Source organism: Hyperoodon ampullatus (genome assembly GCF_949752795.1).
Source record: "Hyperoodon ampullatus genome assembly, chromosome: X".
NCBI classification, from domain to species: domain Eukaryota; kingdom Metazoa; phylum Chordata; class Mammalia; order Artiodactyla; family Ziphiidae; genus Hyperoodon; species Hyperoodon ampullatus.
In genome coordinates, this window is record NC_136913.1 from 20,419,168 (window position 1) to 20,425,674 (window position 6,507).

A 6,507-nucleotide genomic window follows, 5' to 3' on the forward strand; every position below is an offset into this window, starting at 1 on the left:
GGTTCCTAAGGACATTTATACAATGCCCCCCATATAGATTCAAAATAACAATACCCATATTATTTCTAACAATAAGATTTTTGAATGCAGTCTAACATTTATTTCTGGTTCTTTTTGTCCTTTGAATAGATACAAGTACGGACAAAGTATCAAAATACCGTGTTTTAAAGTCACTTAAAATAATTCTTCCTTAAGTGTTTATTCTGTGGCTTGATATGTAAAACATTTTAAAGTATGTTTTAAATTTGTAAGGATTAATTTTTTGCTTAATTTTGTTTTAAAATAATATAAGCAATTTACATATTTACCAATTCAAAACTATAGTACAAGTTAGTTTCAGAGAAATACAGAGTCCATATTTTTCCCTTCCAATCTGTACCCTTCCTTGTCTCCTATAGGTAAACATTTTTATTAGTTGGTTTACTTTCCATTGTTTCTCTCAAAAAATAAAAATAACACTGCAATACTACTCAGCCATAAAAAGAACAAAATAATGCCATTTGCAGAAACATGGATGCAACTAGAGATTATCATACTAAGTGAAGTAAGTCAGAAAGACAAAGACAAATACCATATGATATCATTATATGTGGAATGTAAAATATGACACAAATGAACCTCTCTATGAAACAGAAACAGACTCACAGACAGAGAGAACAGACTTGTGGTTGCCAAAGAGGAGGGGGATGGACTGGCAGTTTGGGGTTAGTAGATGTAAACTATTACATATAGAATGGATGCACAAGAAGGTCCTACTGAATAGCACAGGGAACTATATTAAATGTCCTGGGATAAATCATGATAGAAATGAATATAAAAAAGAATGTATATATGTATAACTGAGTCACTTTGCTATACAGCATAAATTAACACAATATTGTAAATCAACTATACTACAATAAAAATAAATTCTACAATCAAAAACAGTAACACAGGGCTTCCCTGGTGGCGCAGTGGGTGGGAATCTGCCTGCCAATGCAGGGGACACGGGTTCGATCCCTGGCCCAGGAAGATTCCCACATGCCGCGGAGCAACTAAGCCCGTGTGCTACAACTACTGAGCCTGCACTCTAGAGCCCATGCTCTGCAACAAGAGAAGCCATGACAATGAGAAGCCCGCGCACCACTCGCTGCAACTAGAGAAAGCCTGCGCACAGAACAAAGACCCAACACAGCCAAAACTAAAAACAAATAAATAAATAAATTTATAAAACAAAAAAAACCCCACAAAACAATAACACCTGTATGAATGAAATATATCATATAGACTGTTCTTCCCCTTGCATTTAACAGTATGTCCTGGAGAGACCACGCCATAGGATATCGAGATCTTTCTCTTTCCTTTTTACAGTGGCATAGTACTCTTTTGGGTGGATGTCCTATAGTTTATTCATTCAGTTCCCTCTTGATAAACACTGACTTATTTCAAACTTCCTGCTATTATAAATAGTGTTATAATTAATAGCTGTTTACATGGATCATTTCATATTTTTTCCACTTCTGCCTTGAGGCAGATTTCTAGGAGTGAAGTTGCTGGCAAAGGGTAAATGCATACGTAATTTTGTCAGGTATTGTGAACTTGCTACGTGCAGTCTTAGGCAACTCATTTCTGTGTCCCTGGTTCTTCATTTGCAAAATAGAAGTAATACCTCCTTCCAAAAATATCATGAGGATCAAACGGACAATGGAAATCAAAGCACCTTGAAAAAAATGTAAAGCAATAAACAAATGTAAGTGATTAGAATTAATGAGTAACAATTCATTGTTAGAGGGGATTCATGTAGCCATTCCAATGTCTGGCAATTATCTCATGGACTGAAGTAGAGAATCAACCTAAGACACAGGGAGAGAGACATAGAAAAAAAACTGAGATCTATGTAAGATGCTATGGGACCATAAGAAAACAATTATTTCCCCAGGTGTGAAGATGTTGAGGAAGCCAACACTGGAGCTGAATTTTGAAGTAGACAAGGAGATTACTAGATGGAGATAATAGGGCATTACAGAATAGGGGGTGGAGAGACTGCACGACCAATAGAGGAGTGAAATTTTACTGGGAGAGTATTATTATCTAAGTAATTATTATCTTAGAGAACATGTGGTGGGGATTGTATGAGGAGATGTTAGAGAAATAAGTCAGAGTCAGAATGTAAAGGGTATTTATGCCATGCAAAGGATTTTCCTCTTTAGAATATATACAGTGTGTGTGTGTGAGTTGGGGAGTGGTTGACCTAGAAGTTTTCTCAAATCTCATACTTTATATATTCCTCATAAATATGAAAGTCAGTAACTGATTATTATCAAATACACACATTATCTATTGTATAAAATGAAATGATATTCAAAACTATTCACAATGAGTTCCTTTTGAAACAAATGTTCCAATGGCCAACTGCAGAAAAATAATTCTTATTATACCAAGTCACATTTTGTCTTTGGTGATACTTTCTAAACACAAAAGGATAAAACAAAACCACATCCCCCCATCTTCTTGCTATCTGGGCGAGTTAACAAACCCAGGGTAGTTGCCTACCAATTCTATTACTAGTTACCTAGCTAAGCCATCTTACAGGTGCATATGCATTTCCAGAATATTACCTGGGAGTTACGGAGGAACCTGAGAGTGCAGCCAGAAGCAGGCTCTGCTTTCTCCAAAGCTCCAATGCATTCTTCCTTCCTGGGCTCTGCGGTCTAAGACTACCTAAAGCCTGTTTGCGACTATGTAGAAAATTAGGGAAATATGTACTGGGAGTTGGGATTTTAGGGATGTATTTGTTTTAATAGTTTCGTATAGTTTAGTCTTTGGAGTGAAGTAAATCTTTAGTTCTAGTATCAAGAATAAACATGCTGGGCTTCCCTGGTGGCGCAGTGGTTAAGAATCCGCCTGCCAATGCAGGGGACACGGGTTCGAGCCCTGGTTTCGGAAGACCCCACATGCTGCGGAGCAACTAAGCCTGTGCGCCACAACTACTGAGCCTGCGCTCTAGAGCCTGTGAGCCACAACTACTGAGCCTGCGTGCCATAACTACTGAAGCCCACGTACCTGAAGCCCATGCTCCACAACAAGAGAAGGCACCACAATGAGAAGCCCATGCACCGCAACGAAGAGTAGCCCCCGCTCACCGCAACTAGAGAAAGCCTGTGTGCAGCAACGAAGGCCCAACAGCCAAAAAAAATTTTTTTTTAATTTTAAAAAAGGAATAAATATGCAATACAAGGAATAGTTGTTTGTCTCTATAAATTTGGTTTCATGAATCTCATGACCCATGTAATCAATTTTTCCCTCTTTGCTTCAATTACCAAGAAGCTTACACCCCAATTTATGGCCTTCTCCAAGCAACTGTACAGGACTTCTTGTATTTGAGATTCTAACTTCCTCTATTTTATATTCGATTTCTTTATTTTCCTGTTACTTTGTTTTCTGCAATTGTTTCTTGGAATTCTATTTTCCCATGTTCTCTTTGCAATGTTCATATAAGAGAATATACGTAACATATATGCAAATCATAATGCATAATATATTTAACACTCAAGAAATAGATCATTACCCATACATTGCATCTATGTGCTTTATCCCCAGTCTCACCTCCCTGTAAGTACTGTCCTGAAATTTATCATTCCCTTGTCTGGGTGCAATAGTTTTTATCACATATCTGTATATGCCTAAACAATACATTTCTTAGTTTTTCTTGTTCTAAAGTTTCTTCTATCATAGTGTATATATCTGTTGGGACTTGATGTTTTTGTTTACCTAACATTGTGTTTCTAAGATTAACTCCTGTTTCTGCATGTAGCTGTGCTCATTCCTTTCTCATTACTGGATAATATTCCATTATGTGAAAAAATGCATATATATTGGGTTGGCCAAAAAGTTCGTTTGGGTTTTTCCATAACATCTTACGGAAAAACCTGAATGAACTTTTTGGCCAATCCAATATTTGAGATTGTATACAGCCTGTGTGTATCTATATATATTCCTCCATTCTCCAATCTCTAGGCATTTGGATTGTTTCTGGTTTTGGACTGCTACAAAGAGTACACCTATGAAAATTCCTATGCAGGTCTCCCGGTGAAAATGTGCAAGAGTTTTTCGAAATCGTATTCCTAGTTATGAAAGTGTTTGGTCATCAGATATGTGAATGTCCTGCTTTGAGAGAGAGAGAAAATTCGTTTTCGAAAGTTGCTCTAATTCACTCTCCCACTAGTTGATCATAACAGTGTTCCTGTTGATACAGATCCTCTGTCAAGTTTCTCAATATTTTGCCATTCTGGTGGGTGTGTAGTGCTATATTATTTCACTCTTAATTTGCATGTACATTAGTAAATATAATGTAATCTTTCCATCTGTTCATTGGCTATAGATATTTCATTTTTTGGGTGAAGTACTTGGTTTCTGTATTTATTCTAATTTCCTTTTGCGCTGTCTTTTTCTTATTCAGTTGTATTTTTCACATAACCTGGACACTAATCCTTTGTTAGTTATATGCTTTATGAATAACTTCACCCAGTTAGTGGTTTCAACTTCCCTCTCTTTCTCCGTATGTTTTAATGAATAATGGTACTTAACTATAAAGCAGTTAAATTTATGCATACCTGATTTTACGCTCAGATCTTTTGTGTCTTAAAAAAACCCTCTCCTGGGCTTCCCTGGTGGCGCAGTGGTTGAGAGTCCGGCTGCCGATGCAGGGGACACGGGTTCGTGCCCCGGTCCGGGAAGATCCCACATGCCGTGGAGCAGCTGGGCCCGTGAGCCATGGCCGCTGAGCCTGCGCGTCCGGAGCCTGTGCTCCGCAACGGGAGAGGCCACAACAGTGAGAGGCCCGCGTACCGCAAAAAAACCCCCAAAAAACAACCCTCTCCTATACAGAAGTCAGAAAGATTCTCCTCTATTTTCTTCTGAAAGCTTTGCATTTCACATTTGAGTCCTCTAAGCTTCTAGAATTGATTTTTGTATGTTGTTCAATTTAAGGATATATCCAATTGCTTTAAATTTTCTACATGGATAAACAATTGTTCCCAGTACCATCTACCCAAGAGTCCTCTTCTATGCCCCAGTGATAAGCAAGACCACATCTGTCATACAATCAAAGTTTTGTATATGCATGCACATTTCCTGGACATCTAATTTATATAATCAATTTATTTTAATTCAATCCACTACCACGTTGTCTTAATTTTAAGAACTTTAAATAAATTTTGATATCTAGAAGAGAAGGCTCACCCCAAACTGACAAATACTTGATTAAATTTAAAAACTGACTTCTTGTACTACAGTCTTTGTACTTTATTTAATGGAATCATACAGTATATTTTATGCTTGTTTTCTTTTGCTCATCATTATGTTTGTGAGATTTGTACATACTGTTGATGTAGCTATAGCTCATTTATTTTCAGAGCTGTCATAGCTGTACTGTATTCTATTTTATGATCTTATCACACTTTTTTCTCTATTTTACTATTAAAGGGATATTTGGGTTGTTTCCAGTTTCCTTTCAATATATTTGATGTTTAAAAATTCTTGACTTTATCAAGAAAGGTGTGTGAAAATTTTCCACTAAGTTTCTTAATGATGAATGTATCAATTTCCCCATGTAACTGTGTCGCCTTTTTGCCTTACCAGTTTTGACATATATATCAGGTTCATGCAAGTTTAGAAGTAGGTTATCTTCCTGGTGAACTGAACTTTTTTCAACTTTATGTAGTGACCTTCTTTATTTCTAATAGTGTTTTGGGTCTTAAAGTCTTCAGGGTCAGAAATTAGTATAATGATCCCAGAATTCTTTTCCTTTTAGTCAGTATTTACTTAGTCTATTTCTCTCTCATACTTTGGTTTTCTACCTTCTGCATCACATGCTTTTGGTTTGCCTGTTAGGAAAATCACAGAGCCAGTTGATTTTTTTTTCTATTTTTACCCCAATATGATAATCTGTTTTTCACTGGCAAGTTTAGTTCATTTATATTTATTCAATATACACTGAGACTTATTTATATTATCTTACTTTAAAATTTCTATTTATCACGCTTTTAAAAATTCTTTCTATTCTTCTCTTTCAATTTTGGGTTGAGGTTTTCTCTCCATTGTGCTTTTTGCCTTTACTGTTTTGTTAATTATATTTCTATTCTTTTATGTTCAGCCTTGAAATTTTATCATATGTATTTAACTAAACAATAACTAAATTAAACCATGTCATAACCTGAACAAACAACATCAAGACCTTGGAATATGTTAACTTTGAATATAATCTTCCAAAATTAAATGCTGTTTTTTCTTCCAGTATTGTAATACTGTGATTATTGTTATTATTTTATATTGATTATTCTTGGGTTTATATTTGTTTTTACCTTCTTATTTGCTCAGGTTGTCCTTCTATGGTAATACTGCTTCTTCCTGAAGAACATCCGTTAGAAGTTCCTTTAGAAAAGTCATTGGTGGTAAAGGTATCACAGTTTATGTTGACCTTCAAATATCTTCATTTCATCTTCCAGATAGTTTTCTGAGTACACAATT